The following is a 6,037-nucleotide window of genomic DNA, read 5'->3' as shown; positions in this document are numbered from 1 at the left end:
CTCTGTGATCATTGAAGAACACAAGAGAATTTTTTTTTTTTTTTTTTTGGTACTAGGGATTGAACCCAGGGGAACTTCACCACTAAGCACATGTCCCCAGCCTTTTTTTTTTTTTTTTTTTAATTTTGAAATGAGGTCTCACTAAATTGTTTAGGGCTGGGCTGGGGATATAGCACAGTTGGTAGAGTGCTTGCCTTACATGCACAAGGCCCTGGGTTCAATCACTAGTACTCCAAAATAATAATAATAATAATAATAATAATAATAATAATAATAATAATAATTGTTTAGGGCCTCAATAAGTTGCTGAGGCTGGCCTTAAACTTGTGATCTGATCCTGTGAGTTGCTGAGATTATAGGTGTGCACCATCATATCCAGCTGAACTCAAGAGAATTCTGCAAATTATTTCAGTATTGTTATAAAAAAAAAGACGTCCAGTTGAACTGGGCACACTGGTAATCCCAGCTACTTGGGAAGCTGAGGGAGGAAGATGACAAGTTTGAGACCTGCCTGGACAAATTAGCATGACTGTCTCAAAAAGAAAGAGGGGGAGGAAGATTGGGGCCTTAGCTCCGTGGTGCAGGACTTCTCTGGCATGTGATAGGCCCTTGGTTTTATCCCCAGCATGGAAAAATAATTTCCAATTGGTTCATTTCTCCGATTACTTTACTTCCTTTCCCAAGCTGAACAAGAAAAGAAGTATGATAAGCATTGTAAAAGCTTAGAGTCCTGCAGATTTTGGAGTTGGGGAGAGAAAATTCAGCACAGAATAACTTAAATGTCTAGCCAAAGCTTAAGTCTGGCCAGGCTCTAAGTATGCTGTGAAAACTTTTTGGCCCCTGGGAGCAGTGGTGCGTGCCTGTAATCCCAGGAGGATGAGAGTTCAAGGCCAGCCTCAATAAAAGCAAGGCACTAAGCAACTCAGTGAAACCCTGTCTCTAAAAAAAAATACAAACCAGAGCTAGGGATTTGACTCAGTGGCCCAGTGCCTCTGAATTCAATCCCTTGTACCCCTCCCCCCATTTTTTTTTTTTTTTTTGGCCACAGTCCTGATGTCCTAGCAACAGAGGTTGCATCATCCATCCCACAGTTGCTTCTGGACCAAATGTTAAGAGCATGTGATGGCCATCTCTAGCAGTCAGAGAAATGCAAATCAAAACCACCCTAAGATACCATCTCACTCCAGTAAGATTGGCAGCCATTATGAAGTCAAACAACAACAAATGCTGGCGAGAATGTGGGGAAAAGGGTACACTTGTACATTGCTGGTGGGACTGCAAATTGGTGCGGCCAATTTGAAAAGCAGTATGGAGATTCCTGGGAAAGCTGGGAATGGAACCACCATTTGACCCAGCTATTGCCCTTTTCGGACTATTCCCTGAAGACCTTAAAAGAGCGTACTATAGAGATACTGCTACATCGATGTTCATAGCAGCACAATTCACAATAGCTAGACTGTGGAACCAACTTAGATGCCCTTCAATAGATGAATGGATTTAAAAAATGTGGCATTTATACACAATGGAGTATTACTCAGCACTAAAAAATGACAAAATCATGGAAGTTGCAGGGAAATGGATGGCATTAGAGCAGATTATGCTAAGTGAAGCTAGCCAATCCCTAAAAAACAAATGCCAAATGTCTTCTTTGATATAAGGAGAGCAACTAAAAACAGAGCAGGGAGGAAGAGCATGAGAAAAAGATTAACATTAAACAGGGGTGAGAGGTGGGAGGGAAAAGGAAAGAGAAGGGAAATTGCATGGAAATGGAAGGAGACCCTCATGGTTATACAAAATTACATATAAGAGGATGTGAGGGGAAAGGGAAAAAAAATCAAGGTTGAGAAATGAATTACAGTAGATGGGGTAGAGAGAGAAGATGGGAGGGGAGGGGAGGGGGGATAGTAGAGGATAGGAAAGATAGTAGAATACAACAGTCACTAGTATGGCAATATGTAAAAACGTGGATGTGTAACCGATGTGATTCTGCAATCTGTATACGGGGTAAAAATGGGAGTTCATAACCCACTTGAATCAAATGTATGAAATATGATATGTCAAGAGCTTTGTAATGTTTTGAACAACCAATAAAAAAATAAAATAAATAAAATTCATTTTTTTTTCAAAAAAAAAAGAGCATGTGATGGAAGCATGTCAGGGTAAAGATGTAAGGTATTGTTTCCGAATTATAGGTCAAGATCTTCTAAGGACCAGGCATGGTGGCATATGCTTGTAATCTTAGCAACTTGGGTGGGGAGAGGGGGAGGCGGCACTCAAATAACAGAATCACAAGTTCAAGGCCAACTCCAACAACTTAGTAAAACTCAGTCTCAAAATAAAAAATAAAAAGGGCTGGGGATGTGCCTTAGTACTAAAGCACCCAAGAATTTTCAGTTCCCTGAAGGGTGGAGAAAATATTTTAAAAGACCTCCTCAAAAGTAAAGAGTATAGTGAAGGGTTGGGGATATAGCTCAGTTGGTAGAGTGCTTGCCTCACATGCACAAGGCCCTGGGTTCAATCTCCAGTACTACTAAAAGAAAAAAAAAGTAAAAGTGAGAGATGAAAAATTCAAATAGTGATAAGAATCTTTTGTGTGTGTGTGTGTGCTGCTTTGCTATGATCCTTCCCTTTCCTTCCCTTCCCTGAATCCTGAGTCTGGCTTCCCAGGACTGTCAAACACAAGTCTCCTGTGCTAGTGTTGTTTAGGAAAGGACATTGGAAGGGGAGTGGAACACAGAAGGGACTCAACAGCTAAAAATAATAATAGTCATTATATATTATTATTATTACTATTATTATTTTGGTATGGGGATTGAACCCAGGGGTGCTTTATCACTGACCTACACCCCCATCCTTTTTTTTAGTTTGAGACAGGGTATCACTGCATTTCTTTCTCTCTCTTTTTTTTTTTTGCCAGAAAAAAAAATTATTTTTTATTTTACATGGAAATCTTTCCCTGTCCTCCCCACTCCATCATTCCCCATTCCCTACCCCACACTGTGCTTGGACCAGGCCATGCCCGGATCAGGCCATGCCCAGCAGTGAGGAAGGCAGGCAGAAGCTCAGACTCAGGCTGAGAAAATCTCAAGCACTTTTATGCATACAGTCAACAAGTGATCCTGGTTTCCAGGATCAGAAAGAACCTGGCCACATTAGATTGTGCAACCAGGAGCAGGCACTTGCTGATGGAAACGGTAAGCTGGTAGTGTCAGCTCTATGTGACAGAACAGGGCAAGGTGGACAAAGGAAGTGCACAATCTCTATTACTCTACCATTCATCTGCTTTTCTGCCTTTGCTCTCAGGGCTCGTCCTGGAAGAGGAGCCATTCCTCCAAACACTGCTGGCCAATCTTCTAGTTGGAGGCATGTCTGGCCACTGCTCAGATTCACTGTTCTCATTGCCACAGGAAGGTATCCAACATGGCCTGGGAGGAAGGGTTTATAGTCCTCATCCTTACTCTCTGCTTAGCCTTCGTCTTGGGCTTAACAGGTAATGGGTGAATCATGGCTGTGTTAGTAGGCTGTATGAATTTTGTCCGGCCTCCAAGGCCATCAAAACCTGTTCTTACCACATCTGGGCTGCGACAGGACTCTGCTATGGCCCTCTATGGCTGTTTCTGTCCCAGAACAGCATTCCGGATAAAGACAGGGAAGGCAGCAGCCAGGTCCTCATCTGGCTCTCTTGCACAGTGCTGGGCACCCAAAGAGAGCTGGGACTTCTGCTTGGGACCTCTGGGCATCTTCTTGAGAATGTCCTGAACAGGAGAGTGTGCCTTCTCAAGGCACAGCCTTTTGGAGTGGCCATGCTGGGAGTTGGAGGGCTGGGTTTGGGGGGTATCCACATTGAAGGAAGCATCGAGGTCAACATCATCACTGAATGATGGCCGGTGGAGCTTCAGGTCCAGCATCTCCACAGGAGCTGGGCTCTCTAAAACCAGGCGGTTGACAGTCTCACTGGCCACTGGTGGCAGGTTCAAGGTTTCCTGCAACATCATTAGCTTCTTTTTCAGGCTCGTGATTTCCTTTTCAGCATTCTGTAAGTCCTTTTGGGCCACTCTCAGCTCCAACTTGGCCTGATCCAATTCAGAGTAGACTGTCTGCAACTTGCTTTTGGAGGAGACCAAGTCCTTCCTCAGCTTGTTAGCCAACTCCCCCGAGGCCTTCCGGGCCTCTTTTAGATTCTCATACTCTTTCTTGAGAGACACACAATACACAGCCAGTTGCTCCACCGCTGATTGTCCCACACCCATGTCTCGAATCATTTCCTCCACCTCAGGCCGCTGACTCTGGAGTAGGATCTCAATCTGCTCCATGGTCTTCATCTTGCTCCTGAGTCGGCGGGCTTCCTCCTGTGCTTGTTTAGTCTCATCTTGTTGCTGCTCCAAGAATTTCATCTGCTTTTTGAGTGTAGAGCATAGCATCTCAGCCTTGCCTAAGGCCTTTTGCAGAGATTCCACAGTGGTGTTGCGCTCTTCCAGAGTGTCTCGCAAAGTGTCGATAATAACTTGGCTGTCCCGTTTCTCTCTTTCTTTCTGGGAAAGCTGGGCTCTGATATTATCCAGTTCATTCTTTAAGAATTCTGCATCCAAGACACTCTCCTCCTCCTGGGCAAGGTCAAAGAAGAGCTTATTGATAATGGTTCTTTTGCCAACCTGGATTCGGCATTGTGGGCAAGTCCGACTTGGTGCTGTCTCAAACCACTGTATTAGGCACTGAAGGTGGAAGGTATGTCCACAGTGGATGGCCGCCACGTCGCGGGAGTGGTCGAAGAAGTCCGAGCAGATAGTGCACAGGGCACGGAGAGGCATGATGGCTGGACTCAAGCGGCCCAGGTAGCCAAGGAAACTGCAACAGGCCCAACTTCGTGGCCGCGCCCCAGGGTCTCGGCTTGCTTCAAATTTGGCTCCACGGCAGGACTTCCGGGAATAAACCGGAAATGACGACACCAAACCGGGAAAGGAGCTTGAATGTTTTGCTCTGATTGGATTAACTCTCGGTGGGGCGGGACCATTGATGAGGCTTAGCGGCCCTCGGCCATAGAGAGTCCTGGGACTGAGCGCGGTGGCTCTTAAGCGATTTTTAGAAGCCTCCACCAACCCCTGAGACAAAGGGCACTGCCTTTGATTGGGGCGGAATGCAGCGTCGCTGAGAGATAATCCTTCTTCCAAGCAAAGCTGGGTGTTGTGGTACCAAGCTGGCGCGAAATGACCGGGCCTGGGCTGTCTCTTCTTTCAGTATTCAGGGAAAGTGAAGACTGCAGCCACAAGGGGATGGAACCGTGGTCCCCATGGGTCCCCGGGGTTCTGGGCAGTGCTGGACCTCTTGTAGTTCCGCTTATAGAACGCGCACTGGCAGCTTATAGTTCCCAGACCAAAAGAATGCCCCACCCTCTCAGCCTAAGATTATGGGTGATCTTGGAAAGATGTATATGTATGGCCCAACCAATCACTTTTTTAAATATTTTAAATATTTATTTTTTATGGGGCGGGGGATGTGGCTCAAGCGGTAGCGGGCTCGCCTGGCATGCGTGCTGCCCGGGTTCGATCCTCAGCACCACATACAAACAAAGATGTTGTTGTGTCCCCGAAAACTAAAAAATAAATATTTTTTTTTAAAAAAAAATTTTAAATATTTATTTTTTAGAAGTAGTTGGACACAATACATTTATTTTGTTTATTTATTGTTATGTGGTGCTGAAGATTGAACACAGTGCCTGGCTCGCACCTGCTAGACAAGAGCTCTAACTCTACCAATGAGCCACAATCCCAGCCCCAGGGTACCCCTGCATTTCTGAGACTGGTCTCAAATTTGCAATTCGCCTGCTTTAGTCTCCTGTGTCATTGGGGCTACAGTATGCACATTGCACCCAGCTTAAGGGACTGAATATATTAACAGTATATTTAAGAATCTTGGCAATTGTGGGAAAGTACTTTTTTAAAGGAGACTGGAGACAAATATTTTTAGAGAACTAAAACATCTATGCCTTATGGCCACAACCATTTCTCTCCATCATTTCATGTTTAAGAATCCTATCATC

The 6,037-nt window shown here is 44.9% G+C and overlaps 1 pseudogene; it reads right to left on the bottom strand.

The window, feature by feature from the left end:
- Positions 1 to 3,395: 3,395 nt before the first annotated feature.
- On the bottom strand, positions 3,396 to 4,808 carry LOC114089528 (E3 ubiquitin-protein ligase TRAIP pseudogene; annotated as a pseudogene).
- Positions 4,809 to 6,037: the final 1,229 nt, after the last annotated feature.

This window comes from Marmota flaviventris, chromosome 4, assembly GCF_047511675.1.
Source record: "Marmota flaviventris isolate mMarFla1 chromosome 4, mMarFla1.hap1, whole genome shotgun sequence".
Classification (NCBI taxonomy): domain Eukaryota; kingdom Metazoa; phylum Chordata; class Mammalia; order Rodentia; family Sciuridae; genus Marmota; species Marmota flaviventris.
The sequence above is the reverse complement of the archived record's forward strand: the minus strand, read 5'-3'. Positions and strand labels throughout refer to the sequence as shown.